Source organism: Monodelphis domestica, chromosome 5 (genome assembly GCF_027887165.1).
Source record: "Monodelphis domestica isolate mMonDom1 chromosome 5, mMonDom1.pri, whole genome shotgun sequence".
NCBI lineage: Eukaryota > Metazoa > Chordata > Mammalia > Didelphimorphia > Didelphidae > Monodelphis > Monodelphis domestica.
Genome location: NC_077231.1, coordinates 196,325,882 through 196,340,977, shown reverse-complemented (window position 1 = coordinate 196,340,977; position 15,096 = coordinate 196,325,882).

Below are 15,096 nucleotides of genomic sequence, written 5' to 3'. Positions count from 1 at the left end.
TTCCAGTCCCCTGGTGTATTAGGAATTTAATTATAATGTTTACTTCCTTGGTAAGTTTGGCTAACTCAGATATTTGGCCTTATGAGCAACCTTCCTTCATTCCTAACTACCAACACCTGATAATTTGGCTCTGTGTTTTGAAGCACCTGCAAGACATTCACTCATTTGCCTCCTTTTCAAGATAATCTCTTCTTTTTCATAAATCATCTGAAATCTGTGTTGCCACCTACAGACCTTCAGGAGTATCTTTATGATGATGAGACTATTTTGGATTCATAAAGAGGGTGCCACGAGGTCATTTGTGTTTCCTGGCATGAACAATGAGTTGTGTTAGTCCTCTCCACATTATCAGCTTACCATCAATGTTTTAAAACTCCCTAGTTAGATCCTCACCCAGGGGAGTTGGGTGTGAGAAGTCTTGGATGTGGTCTTTATGAATCCTGAGGTACAAATTCATCACAAAGTCACTCAGAAATGGTTCACAATACATACACATTGCAAAGTTTGGCAGTATTCCCAAGTAGAAAAGAATTCCTATAGAAAATGATGTTTGAGGTTGAGATATAGAAGTGTCAGTCAACTGCCACTAAACATAATAAATATGATTAACTATTATGTATAATGCACCATGAGGTTTATAAGACATCATGTATTTTATCTCATTTGATCATGACAACATTATGAAGTGGTTGCTATTATTATCTCCATTTTACATATGAGAAACTGAGGTAAATGTTGCAACTGGCATCATTTATGCAAATAGGAATAATAATAATCATACCTATTGCATAGAAAAGAAAGAAAGTGAAACATTTATTAAGCTCCTGTTATGTGCCAAGCACTGTGCTAGGTATTTTACAAATATTATTTTAGTCCTACCAAAATCATATGAGGTAGGTTCTATTATATATTCCAGATGGGGAAAATGAGGCAAAGTTTAAGTGATCTGCCCAGAGTCACAAAATGTAGTAAATGTCTAAGGTGACTTTTCAATTCAGGTCTTCTTGATTCCTGATCTTACATTCTTATCCATCATGCCACATAGCTGCCTAGCAATCTTAGATGAGACACTTCAATTCTATGGGTCTCAGTTGTCTCATCCTTAAAATTAGATGGGGAGGTTTAATTATTTAACCAAATGGTTTCTAAAGTACTTCCCAGCATTATTATCCTTTGAGTCAAAGAGGAACACACCAATAGGCATAAAGAGAAAGGAGGAAACAAACCTCATACAATTTTCCTGTATTTTCACTTGCCCTCTTTGATGAAATCTTACCTGTCTGTCCCCAATCCTCCAAGTCCTATATGGCTTCACTAATATCATGTAATTACTTCAAGTTTCCAAACACCAGAAGTAGACACCCTGCCTCTATCTTTCAATATTTTGACTAAAAGCTGTGAGAGTAAAAATAAAAAGGTTGGACTAAATATATGAGAAATGTGGTTGCCAAAATTATTACTCAAGTCAGAATGACTTTTTAGGGTAGGTTATTAACAAAGGGAGGAAGAATGAAAGTAAGGAAATGAGAGAGAGAGAGAGAGTAGATAATTACTCCAGCTTGATCTGAACCAGGCAGGGCTTCACAGACCCTAGGAAAGGGGAGCACAGAGGTAAATTAAACAAGGGTTTCAGTCAGGAGGCCTTCTCCAAGGGACCTCTCTGGAGGCTAGTACCTCCAGAAAAGACAGAAAAAGGAATCAGCTTATTTCACTCACCCACAAAGTATTTTTAAGGGAAAATCCAAGAGCAGTCCAAAGTTCCCAAGCCAAAGGTCCTTCAAAGTCAAGTTCAAAAGCAAAAGAGCTGGTCACAGGAAGTTTCTCCCACTTTTAAAGACCATTCCTTTCATCACTTCCTGTGCCTTCCTTCTACTTTACATGGCCTAATTGCAGCTATAGCTTTGCTTAGGACTTCCCATGGGGCAGTCAGTGGGTTTTGATTTCTCCCACTATAGCACACATAGGTAACAGACCTCCTCATGCTTCTGGTGATTAAATCTAAATATGGGTGAGAGGAGAGTTGATCCCATCTTCAAAAAGCCAAGCCATATAGGTAGATGTTTGATGTACTCCCTAGGGCTCCTGGCCACAGCTGATCCTTTTTTTACTTTGATAAACTAATTACTATACTTTTCCTGTTGTGCTATAGGGTTGGTCATCATCCATCCACATTCTCTATCACACTTTCCTTATCACCAGCAGTAAACCCTGGGTACAGACATTCAGTCTGTGATCACAGAACAGAATAAATTTAATTGTAGTCTTGCTCTCATTATGACTGAGTGCTAACCAGCTGAGCAAGCTGAGGTAAAACAATGCAGCATCCAACTTGGACTTCACCAAAAAAATGTGATTTTCAGACATTATTTGGTCTTACTAAAAGTTCTATTTTTCCACAATATCTTCAAAGTTAAATATGCTATCCTTTTGCTAATTATATTAATAAGATGTTATCAGAGTAGATATGTATGAACCATTTCTAATATTCCTTAGTACTGAAAGAACCAATATAGATCACATTCACCTAATTTTGCTTTTTGATCATTTTAATACAATTATTGTTTTGTCAAAAATAGCTTTTGAGGCATTTAGTGTGATAATGATTCTTGATGTTCTTTGTGAAATATTCCCATACTTTTAAGCATAAAATGATTTACCTCAGCCCTAATAGTAATATCTGGTTATATATATATATATATATATATATATATATATATATATATACATACATACATACATACATACATATTAACCTCACTAGGACTCTTTAGTATTCCTGGGATGCTTGGTTCAAGCACTCCTACTGAAGCTAGTCACCAAGACTAGTACTCTGCAAAATTCTAACAAGTGAAATTTGTCTTTGGTACTTCCCACCTGTTTTCCCTTTGCCCTATTCCTGAATCTCAATAGCCTGAAGATCTAGATTTAAATGTCCAGCATACTACTCACTACATTCATGAGCTTGGAAAAATAACCCCACCTTCTTAGGACTTAGTCTTTTTCATTTATAAAAGGAGGAAGTTCCATGAGATGATATCGAAGGTTTTCTTCCTGTGCTTTCCCTATCTTAACTCAGATACCATAGTTGTTAGGTTCTCTTCACAATCTCTATTAAAACTTAATCTGCATCTTTTGGTCTTATCTTGTTTGAAATGTCTGAGAAAACTTCAGGTTTTATCTCTCAAGAGACATTTGCATTTTACTTGAGATAAAAGTCTCACAATTAGAACTGAAGCTCTAATAAAAGAAGTTTAGGAATGCTTGTGGGAAAGAGGATGAGAAGGAGTTTTGGAATGATCAGATCCTTCCTGAAATCCAGGAAGACATCCATATCACATGAATATGTCAGGCAACATGTATCTTATAAGGAAGAAATCAAGGTATGCAGGTGATTAAAGATAATTAATGGGTATAAAGGAAGAGGCACACCTAAGAGAGAAAGAGATGGTCATGATCTGAAAAAGTAAGCTGATTGATATACATGTGTCTGGAAATGACCACAGAGATCATCTACTCCAGGGATTCTTAACATTATTTTTTTTTTGTAACATTGATCCCTTTGACTATCTGGTGAAACCTCTTCTAAGAGTACTGTTTATAAAAGAATAAAATAAAATACAGACTACAAAGGAAACAAATATACTGAAGTAAAGTTATTTTTTTTAAGTTCATAGATATCAAATTAGGAAGCCCTAATAATCTAACCCAGTGATGGCAAACCTTTCGGAGATTGAGTGATCAAACTGCAACTTTCACACTACCTGTGAGCCCCCCCCCCCACACCTCACCCCAGACAGGGGTGGAATGGAAGGAATCAACCCCCTCAGTCATATATGCAATAGATTTGCCAACATGGATCTAACCCCATCATTTTTATCTTGAAGATTATAAGCCCCAAATAAAGGAGGTTATTAGCTCAAGGTCATAAAAGAACAAAGCAGCAGACCTGGGTTTAATGTCTAGTTGTATTGAATCGAAATCCAAGAATCTTTCCATGATACCACACTGATGTCACTGGTATGAGTAAACCCAGGCAAGAGTCATGAAAGAAAGATCAGAACACTTGTTAAAATCAAAGGAAAGGAATCCTAGTATAATAGGTCTGACAACACAATGGAGCCAAAAGCACAAAATGTCAAACAAAGTTGTATTTACATCACTAGAGTACTCAGCAGAGAAAAAAAAAATCCGACAGGTGAGATGTAGGGAGAAAAATACCTTGACATAGATTTGCTTTCAATAAATCAGAAGAAGAGTAACAGGGTAGCTGAGTGAATATTAGCACAATCAGACTTATATAAATCTGTGAAGCAGGTAGTTTGTCTTTCCTAGGTATCCTCTTATTTCCTTTGTCCAATATGAGAAACAGAGAGAAAGAAAGACAGATGGACAGACAGACAGATAAAGAGAGAGGGTGGGGGACAGAGTCCCTTGACTCCTTCCCCATTGCTGGGTCCTACCCAGGTCTATCATCCATTGTAGCATCAATACTTTATCTTTTTCCATTCCCCTATCCCAATTAAAACTTACCTGTCCATGTTCAATTTCTTAAGATAATTTTCTGTTTTGAAACTAGCTTGTGATTCCTCTAAAAAAGACAAGGTTACCTAGCCTTCTTGAATTACAATAGGAAGTTCCAATGACTTGATATGAATGAATATATCTTTAGTATTAGGCATTTCAAGCACTGCGATAGGTAGGAAAGACCTTTGGTGCACAGGTAAAATAATGTACCTTTCAAACCACAACATGTAAGCAGTGGCCCAATGCATCTTCTCTCAGCACCAGTTTTGCAGAGATCAAGGTAAAATGTTGGAATAAGACAAGTAGAAGCTCTTAGTCAGGTAAAGCCACTCCCCATTCCTACCCTCCCATCACTTCATTTTTCCTTATCTTTCTTCCTTTCTATCTCTCTCTGCTCCCTTCACTATTCTTTCATTTTCCTTTTCTTTTCTCCTCACCTTTCCATTGTCTTAGGACCAGTAAGAAAATAGATGAGGACAGAAGGAGAATAACAACTTATTGTGTCTTCTATGTGCTAAATATTATGCTAAGAGCTTGACAAATATCTCAATTGATTCTTACAACAACATGGAAGGTATGGTGCTATTAGTATTCCCATTTTGCAGTTTAGGAAATAGAGATAGAGAGTTACTTGCCCCATAATCATATGACTAATAAGTGCCTAAGATTAGATTTGAATTCACGTTTTCCTAACTTTTGACCCAGTGCTCTATCATCTTTACCATCTATCTACCAAAGGGGGGAAAATAAAAGGAAAGGAAAAAGAACTAAAAAATCTTCAGTATATTAAAGATGCCTAAAATGATCATTTCTCTTACTACCCCAAACAAACACAACCTTTCCAAACAGTTGAAAGGAAGTATAATGCTACATCTATAAAGGGGTGGGTATTATATAGAGAAACAAAATTATGCAGGGAATTATGAAGACTTCTCTGACTAATCCCTTCTCAGCTGCCATCAGTCACTCCAGAAATTCCCTTCAGCACTTGGGTATTTCTGCACAGCTGGGGTTGGTCATGTATGTTTACCTCATAAAACTATAAATGGAAGAAATATATCTTTATTCTGTGATATTAGAGCTGATTAGATTATAGCCTCTGGGAAAGGTGAGGACAACATCTACTTGTTTGGGAAATTAGAGCAGGATTAAAACCATACTAGGGATACCTGAATTTCATCAAGACATTTGGCAAAGTTGTTCATGATATTCTTGAGGATGACAAAGAGTAACTGAGCTGATTATATAGATATGTTGGCATGAAGTAGGTTAAATAAGCAAATCCCAAAAGTGTTTAATAATAGATCAATATCAGCCTAGGCAATAGATGTATGAAAGAAAGGACAACCAGCTTAAGAATCAGGAAGACCTGGGTTTGAGTCTTGCCTCAAATACTGTAGCTTTGTAAACATTAGCAAGTCACTGAATTCCACTGTCTTCATCAAACTCTAGAATTGTAAGTTACAGATAGATTTTTGGGATGCATTGGTGGAAGAAGCTTGTGTAGTAAGAGATGCCACCCAGTAAAATTAGCAATACAGATTCTCCCTTCTCCCATTAAAAAAAATGACTTTGTCATGGATAGATAGATAAGCAACTGTAATAGTAATAATAAATAAATAATAACTATCAATCATATAGCATGCCTACTACATGTCAAACATGGTGCTAAACACTTTACAAATATTATCTTATTTGACCCTCAAACAAACCTTGGAGGTAGATATTATTATCTCCATTTTACAAATGAAGAAATAGACAAACAGAGGTTAGATGTCTTGTTTAGTATTTGGGACTAGATTTGAAATCAAGTTTTCCTACCTACCTCTAGGTCCCACACTCTTTCCACTGCATCACCTCACTGCCCCCATAATCCATGAAAGAGTATCTACATTGATGACATCACAGATCTATGAACGTATCAAAATCATAGTATCATAAAGTTAGGATTGGAAAGAACTTTAGAGGTAATATGTTCAATGTTATCATTTTATAGATAAGAAACTAAGGACTAAAGAGATGAAGATACTTGATCATATGAATATATACTTTCAACTGTTGTCCATATATCACCAGCTACCTTCCATGCCTGGAGCACTCTCCTTCCTCATCTCTATCTCCTGCCTTCCTTCCAATTCCAGCTAAGAATCCACCTTCTAAAATAAGCTTTTTATCCTGCCCTTCCACCAACCCAATTTATTTTGTTAGTGCCTTAATTTTTAGATTATCTCTAATTTATTTCATATAGTTCTCATGTGTATGTTGTTGTTTGCATGGTGTGTCCATTCTTAGACTGTGACTCCTTGACAGCAAGGACCATTTATTTCCTTTCTTTGAATCAATACCACTTATCCCAGTGCCTGGCACCTAGTAGATACTTCATAAATTCCTGTAAGTTGGCTTCAAGTGATTCAGACATTGTCACATGAGTAAATGTTAGAGCCACACTTCAAATATGTCTTTTTGGCTCCAAATTTTACATGTTTTCCAAGTCAAAAAGGAGAGAACTCTCTAGTGCTATGCTATAGATTCCTGCCCATATTTTGTTTAACATTTATATGGATGTCTTAGATAAAGATACAGATGACATTTATCAGTATTTCTAATGCAACAAAGCTGGAAGAGATAACTGATTCCTCTGTTTAGAATTTAAAGTGCAACACAAGCATACCATATTCAGACTGTCCAGCCTAATAACCCAATACTGTCCTTTATGTATTCTGAGGTCCCATAAAACAAACTTTGATATTTCATTCATAGAAAATTCCCTCCATAATCTCTGACTTTTCTCTAGCTGTACTCAAATAGTGGAAATGTCCTCCCTCCTCAGCTTCATTTTGGAGAACTTCTAGATGCTTCAAAAGTTCAACTCAAGAATCACATTCTACATGAAATCTTTTCTTCTAATTCTTTCTAGCTGTCAAATCCTTGCTCAAAATCATTTTAATCTATTTTGTAGGTGAATAAATATCTATGTGTCTCTCTTTGTATAGAATATAACCCCCCAGTGACAGAGATTGTTTCAATTTCATCTTTGTAGCCCCAGTAGCTAACACAGTGCTTGGCATATAGTAGATTTGGGCTGATTAATTATTGATCAAATCATGTTTGGAACCCCATGTCCAATTCTATGTATCATATTCTATGAGAGATGTTGACAAACTGAGCTAAGTGGATCAGTGAAAGAGAGCCAGGTCTAGACATAGGAAGTTCTTGATTCAAATCTGGCTTCAGATATGTTTTAACTGTGTGACCCTAGGCAAGTAACTTAACCACCATTGCATAGTCTTACCACTCGTCTGCCTTGGAACCAGTACATAATGTTGATTGTCAGATGGAATGTAAGGGTTTAAAAATAGTTATTAGGAATTAGCAGAGCAGAGAAGATGCCTGTTCAGGACAGAATAGCCCAAATTCACAGATCCAGCAAATAAACAGAGAAACAAGATTACAGGCAATGGCAGGGGGAAAGAAGGTGAAAATATGAGTAGACAACAGAAAAAGAAAGAAGAAATGACAATCAACAGCTTCTGACCAGGTAATGAACAAAGAGCCAATGGAAAAGAGGAAGAGGAAGGAATACCAAGCAAAAACATAGAAACTCAAGCAAATTGGACTCAGGCTTTTGAGGAACTCAAAACAAAATTTAAAAAAATTAGGAGAGGCTGAAGACAATTGAGATAAGAATTTAAAAAGAAAAATAAGACATCTGGAAAGAGAGGCACATGAATTAAAACAAGAAAACAGTTTGTACAAAGCCAGATTTGACTAGTTTAAAAATGAGGCAAAGAAAGTGAAAGATGATCTACAAAGAAAAACAGACCAAAAGGACAAGGATGACCAAAAAGCCAGGGATGAAATTCGGTCTTTAAAAATTAGAATCCAACAACTAGAATCAAATGACTTCACAAGGCAACAAGCATCTATAAAACAAAATCAAAAGAATGAAAACATTGAAGAAAATATGAAACACCTCATTGATAAAACTATAGACCTAAAAAAAAAATCCAGAAGAGACAATTTAAGAATTGTCGCACTACCAGAAAATCATGACAAAAGAAAAATGTTTATCATTCTACAGGAAATTATCCAAGAAAACTGCCCTAAAGGGAGTGGAGGGAAAAATGGAGATTGAAAGAATCCACAGATCACCTCCTGCATTTAATCCCCAATTGACAACACCCAGGAATGTTATAGCCAAATTCAACAACTTCTAGACCAAAGAAAAGATACTACAAGCTGCTAAGAAGAAGCCATTCAGATATCATGGGACCATAAGTAGGATAACGCAGGACCTGGCTGAAACCACGTGGCATGGAATATGATATTCCAGAAAGCAAGGGAACTGAGTCTACAACCAAGAATCAACTACCCAGAAAAATTGACTATATTGTTGCAGGGGAAAGTATGGTCATTTAATAAAATAGAAGATGTCCAAGCATTCATAAAGAAAAGACCAGACTTAATCAGAAAATTTGATGCCCAAACATAGAACTCAAGAGAATCACCAAAAGGTAATTAAGAAAGGAGAAAAACAAACAAATTTTTATAGGACCCAATAAGTTAAAATGATTTGTACTCCTATGAGAAAAGATAATATTGGCAACTCTTAAAAATTGTTATTATCATCAGGGTAGCTAGAAGAAGTATACTTAGAGGGATCAGTGAAAAACTCTATAGGATTAAATATCTCTATGTATTATCCTCTTTTTTTACCCTTAGTTTTATATATATATATATATATATATATATATATATATATATATATATATATATAATAAGAAATGGGAAAAGAGATAAAATGGGATAATTTTATGTTTCATAAAAAATCACATAGGGAGAGAGAAGACCATCACTATAATGGAGGAATGAAAGAGGTTGGAGATAGTCTCCAAGAAAATGTTAATCATTACAGTGGGAAGGGTCAGAAAGGTTCAGATGGAAGGAAACCTCCCACTCTAAATTCAGTTTCCATTATCATCATCAACAACAACATCATCAACAACATCATCATCATAAACATCATCACCCCATCAACATCATCACCATCAACAACATCATCAACATCAACATCATCAATATCATTGTCATCAACATTTTCATCATCAACATCAAAATCTGGCCCATGAACGATTTTTGCTGGATGGTCCAACCTACTAGCATACTATGCAGAGTACTGAATGAGAGTCAATGCCACTATGTATCCTTTGGAGGTAAAAAGAAAACCTTCTTTTTCTTGGACTCAGTTTCCTCATGTATGTATGAGGAATCTGGATTATGTATGGAATCTGTATTAAGTTAATCAATTAAATCAAAGAATAAACAAGGTATAAACAAGAAGAAAATAAAATAAAAATAGTGATTAGGATGGTAAAGTATCTGGAAATTTTGTGAGTTTATCTGTTAGTTATTCTTCGCAAATATAATAATAACTCATTCTAAAATATCTGTTCAGTTTTGAGGATTGAATAACTTGTCCCTTTATCACTCAGTTCTAGCAAGAAAAAAAATAGCTGAATTCTGTATAATGTCAGCATTGTGGGAACCATTTTCTTTTAACTAACAGAAAAGGGCCTCCTTTATTCAAAACCAATTTTCTCTTTAAAAAAGGGAGATCTGGGTTCCAGAGCCAATATGGCAGAGTAGAAGTAGGGAAGCTTAAAACCAACATGGGAATTGTCTCCAACCAATCTTATAATAACACTATTAAGTGAATTCAGGAGTGAAAAACCAACAAGGAGAGAGAATGAAACAACTCTCAAGAAGAAAAAAACCTAAAAGGTAGGCAGAGAACATCTGGGGCACTGTAGTAAGAGGGGAACATGACTATTAGGAGCTATAGCAAGAAATGAGGAACAAGGTGAGAGCAAGCCACATACCCCCACCCCACATCTTCTATGTCAGGTTCTGAACCTGAGCCTAAAACAACATCTAGACTCTGAGACCCTACCTAAGCAGATAGAGGTTCCAAGCAAACCTACAGTGGGGTTCAGAATTCCATCTCAGAAAGTCTGTGCTGAAACAGCCTAATATGTGTGGGCCCAGATTGAGGCCAGGAGTCCTAGCTAAGGCCTGTGGTGACAACATAGATCCCAGTTTGGGATAGTTAGTGGACCCAAAGTTGGGTCCCCTGAGCTTCTCATTAAAGGCTCAAGTGCAGGGCATTCTGCCCTGTACATGATCTGATCAAGCCTTTAGTGAGACCAAAAGCTTTGCCCAAGCCTGAGGTAAGAATATGTGTCATAAGACTTCTCAAGGGTTAATTAAATCAGCAGTGGGAGGTGGCTCTGAAAGATCCCAGACCTCAGGTTATACTATCATCTTGGTTCAATTGAAACTGCAGAAACCCAGAAATAAGGCTAAATGTAGCATCAAGGAAGGACTGAAGCTTAAGAAAATACCCTAACCTCCCAGAGAACAGAACCTACCTTAAAACATTTGGGAAAATGAGTAAACAAACAAAAAAAAAGCACTTGACTAAAGAGAATTTTTACAGAGACAAAGAGCAAGACAGTCACAGAAAGGGACAATGAAAACAAAGCTAACACAGGCAAAGTCTAAAAAAGAAAGAGATTAATTATATGCAGATTCTGGAAGAGGTCAAAGAGGATTTCAAAAAGTAATTAAGAGAGGCAGAGGAAAAATGAGGATGAAAAATGAACACAATGCTAGAAGAAATGTGCCAAATTAGAAAGGAGGCTCAAAAACTGATGGAGGAAAATCATCCTTTAAAAATTAGAACAGGGCAACTAGAAGCTAATAATTTCATGAGAAATCAAAACGCAATAAAATAAATTAAAAAGAATGAAAAAAATAGATAACATGAAATATTCCATTATAAAAAGGGAAGATCTAACTGAAGTGTAAATGCAAAAGATATGATATTGCCTACAATTTTGAAGAAAAAAAAAGTGAAGGGAGACTAGAATACAATTTTTTCTTGCCAATTGTATGTTGACAATATTATAATGTCATGATTTCATATAGAAGCCTAGGTGGCACATTGGATAGAGTGGTGGGAGTAGAATCCTCTTCCTGAGTTCAAATCTAACCTCAGACACTTATTAACTGTGTTAGCCTGGGCAACTAACTTAAATCAGTTTGTCTTAGTTTCCCTTTCTTAAAAATAATGTAGAGGGGGGCAGCTGGGTGGCTCAGTTGATTGAGAGCCAGGCCTAGAGATGGGAGGTCCTGGGTTCAAATCTGGCCTCAGACACTTCCCAGCTGTGTGACCCTGGGCAAGTCACTTGACCCCCATTGCCTAGCCCTTACCACTCTTCTGCCTTGGAGCCAATACACAGGATTGACTCCAAGAAGGAAGGTGAGGGTTTAAAAAAAAATAATGTAGAGAAGGAAATGGCAAAACACTCCAATATGTCTGCCAAGAAAACCCCCAATGGCAGCACATCACCACAAAATGGACATGCTGGCATACAATAGCAAAGCATTAACATGGTCATGAACAACAACAAAAGTGAGATACATATTTTGAATACTTTCTGTTACTTGCTAATTTACCATAACAAAATAAATCTATCTATAACATTTACCTATAAAATATACTACCTACTTTTCCCCCTTCTGTCCTTAACCAGGAAAATTGATTGTGTTTGATAAAGAGTAAGTGGTGATACAAATTAGTAAAAATATCTCAGAGGATTTAGAAGCTCTTTGAAAATGTTAACATGTTAATTTTTAATATCTGTAAATGATTAGGAGGAAAAGAGTTGATATTAACCTTAATTTACAGAGAACACTGAAATAAAACCTTGTTAAGTAGCTATTCCAAGGTCACCTCCAAAGACAGTGACCAAACAGCAACAATAGCTGAAGAGCTCCTCAGAGAAATGTAATTATGGATTCACACAACTTGTAGTCCATTATGTTTTTATATTATAGTATTTAAAGCTGTTCCAAGATTATTTTATCATCTATCATAAGTGTACATGGGCAAAAAGGCTGCCTTACACACCTAGAATATACTCCTTTATCTCCTAGGCTTCTAGGAATATCTCATTTCCTTCAAACTCAACTGTCACCTTCTCCAAAGAGGTCTTTCTAGGTTTAAATGTCACTCAGAAAAATAATTTGTTTTATATATTTTTTTAAATTTCTCTACTGATATATTATACCTCAAGTAGAATATAAGTTTCTTGAACACAGGGACAGTCTGACTTTTATATCTATAACTTATCAGCAAGCATGGTTTCTGTCACTCTAAGTGTTTTTTAAATACTCATTGCCTGATTAATCTGAATGAATTTTGCTCCTAAAGTGAAATTTTTGAAATTCCCTGTTAAAAATTAAACAAAGTTATTGTCCACTTACCTTCAAGGTGAAGTAGACTATTTCACTCTTTAATGAAAAGTATAAAAAAAAATGTCTTACAAGCTGTCTTAGAAAAGGGATCCATTTTGCTAATATTGAGCTGCTGTTTTGCTAAATGTTTATGTCCCTTTTGATATAATAAGATTCATCAACAAGGAAAATTGATAACACTTAAATAAACAAACAAATAAACAACCAGCAAAGAAGAAAGGTCAAAATAATTTATTATTCAGGTGATTTTTATTGACTATTAGTTGACTGATATTTTAATGGTTTATAAATGGAGTTTCACCAAAGTTTTACCATTTTCAACATTGATAGCTTAAAAGGGCTCTCAGATTTTTGGAACTCTGTGTATCTGTGTGTGTGTGTCTGTGTGTGTGTGTGTGTACTCACATTCATAGCTAGGTAAATCCAAAGTACTCTTTGAATACCATTTGTAATCTAGTCTTAAAGGAATTGCTCATCTCCTAACTAGTATATTACTAGAAGGTTAGCAGGAGAAAACAATGCCTATTTAACAAAGACTTTTTAAGCCTCAGTTACCTTATTTCCAAAATGAAGGAATTAAAATAGATGATCTAACTTTCCTTATAATTTGAAGAACTTATAATAATTATACTTTATGTCAGAAGCATCTTTAGAAAACAGAAAAATGATTTTTAAATAAAAATGTCACTTGACTATCTTACAAAAATAACAAAAAATAATTTTTCGAAAATTAAAATGTTATTTGATTGACACTTTAATTTGTTGTAATTTTTTTAAATCAAACAATAATGTGAGACTAATTGCAAGAAAGATATAATAAGAAAAAGAGAATAAAATTAATATGAGAAAGGAAGAAATGTTATGATAGAGACCAGGGGACAAGATGAGGATAGTGGAATCCCTCCATTAATACTGAGTTCAGTTTAAAGTCTAGCAAATATGATTTCTATCACTGAGGGGAAAACACTAAAAACCTGGCTAGTTCAATCTTGAGATTAGAGACATTCATCTTATTGCCAGGTCCATACTTAGTAAGATCTATCTGACTGAGTTATCCACAGGCATAGGCTTCAAATATCTAGGTTTACTTCTAGGTTACTGCCCAAAACACCAAAAATAAAAATTCAGAGTCATGGTACCTTTTTTTTCTCTCCTATCTATATATCTGAATATGATTCTTGTTTATCTCCTGAGGTGTCCCTGGAGTCTCTGAAACCATGTTTATTTTAACAGTACTTGATCTTATAGTAGTCTCTTATCATAAAGTAAAGAATGGATGGGAAAGGCCAAGGAACAAATTATAGTTTATTTAATAGTACATTTTTATTTGAAGTCTAAACCCATCAGGGGAATGTGTGCCTTTAGTTCTGAAAAGACTACTCTTTTCTTACGATTTCCTTCACTTTTTTGTACCAAAGACTCTATTCTCAGTTGGGTAGATATGTGCATGTTCTGAAAAACAAAGTGCGCCTAGCTGGAAATCTTTGCACCAGCATGTAGTTTGGCATCCTTGTAAATGGTCACAAAATAAACTTATGCTATTAACACTGGCTATAGTGATGATAGTTCAACTTGTCTGCCAATATAGTTTAGTGACATGGAAATCCATATTTAGCTTAGCATTTCTTGAGAGGCACCAACATTTTTGCTTCCCTTTACATGATAAAGATGTTGGTGTTTTCAGTCCTGTCTGACTCTTTCTGACCTCATGGATCTCATGCCAGTCCTCTCCATGGTATTTTCTTGGCAAAGGCATCACAACAGTTTGGCATTTCCTTCTCTGGTGGATTGTGATTTGCTCAGGTTGACTATGCAGAGTAGAAAGGTCAAAGACTAGATTGAAATTCAGGTCTTCCTTATTCTAGGCCAACCAATCTGTCCACTGAGTCATTTGACAACTCCAAGACAAACAGAGGTTAAAGTGACTTGCCCCCAAAATAAAAAATAAATAAATAAAAAATAAAGTGACTTGCCCAGGGTCACACAATTAGTTAAGTGTCTGAAGCAAGATTTGAACTCATATATTTCTGAATCCAGGCCAATGAGCCATATCGCTTCCTCTATATTATTGAGAGGATAGCCACAAAGAAACAATAGGAAAGAAGGATAGAAGGTACTCCTGCCAAAACTGGAATGAAATCTTGGCAATGCTTCTGTGGGATTTTCTATTTGGATTTAGGAGATGAGCAATGCAATCTGTTGTTTGTTTAGAAAAAGTAGGATGGAAGTTCTTCATAAGTGAACATCTGCCAT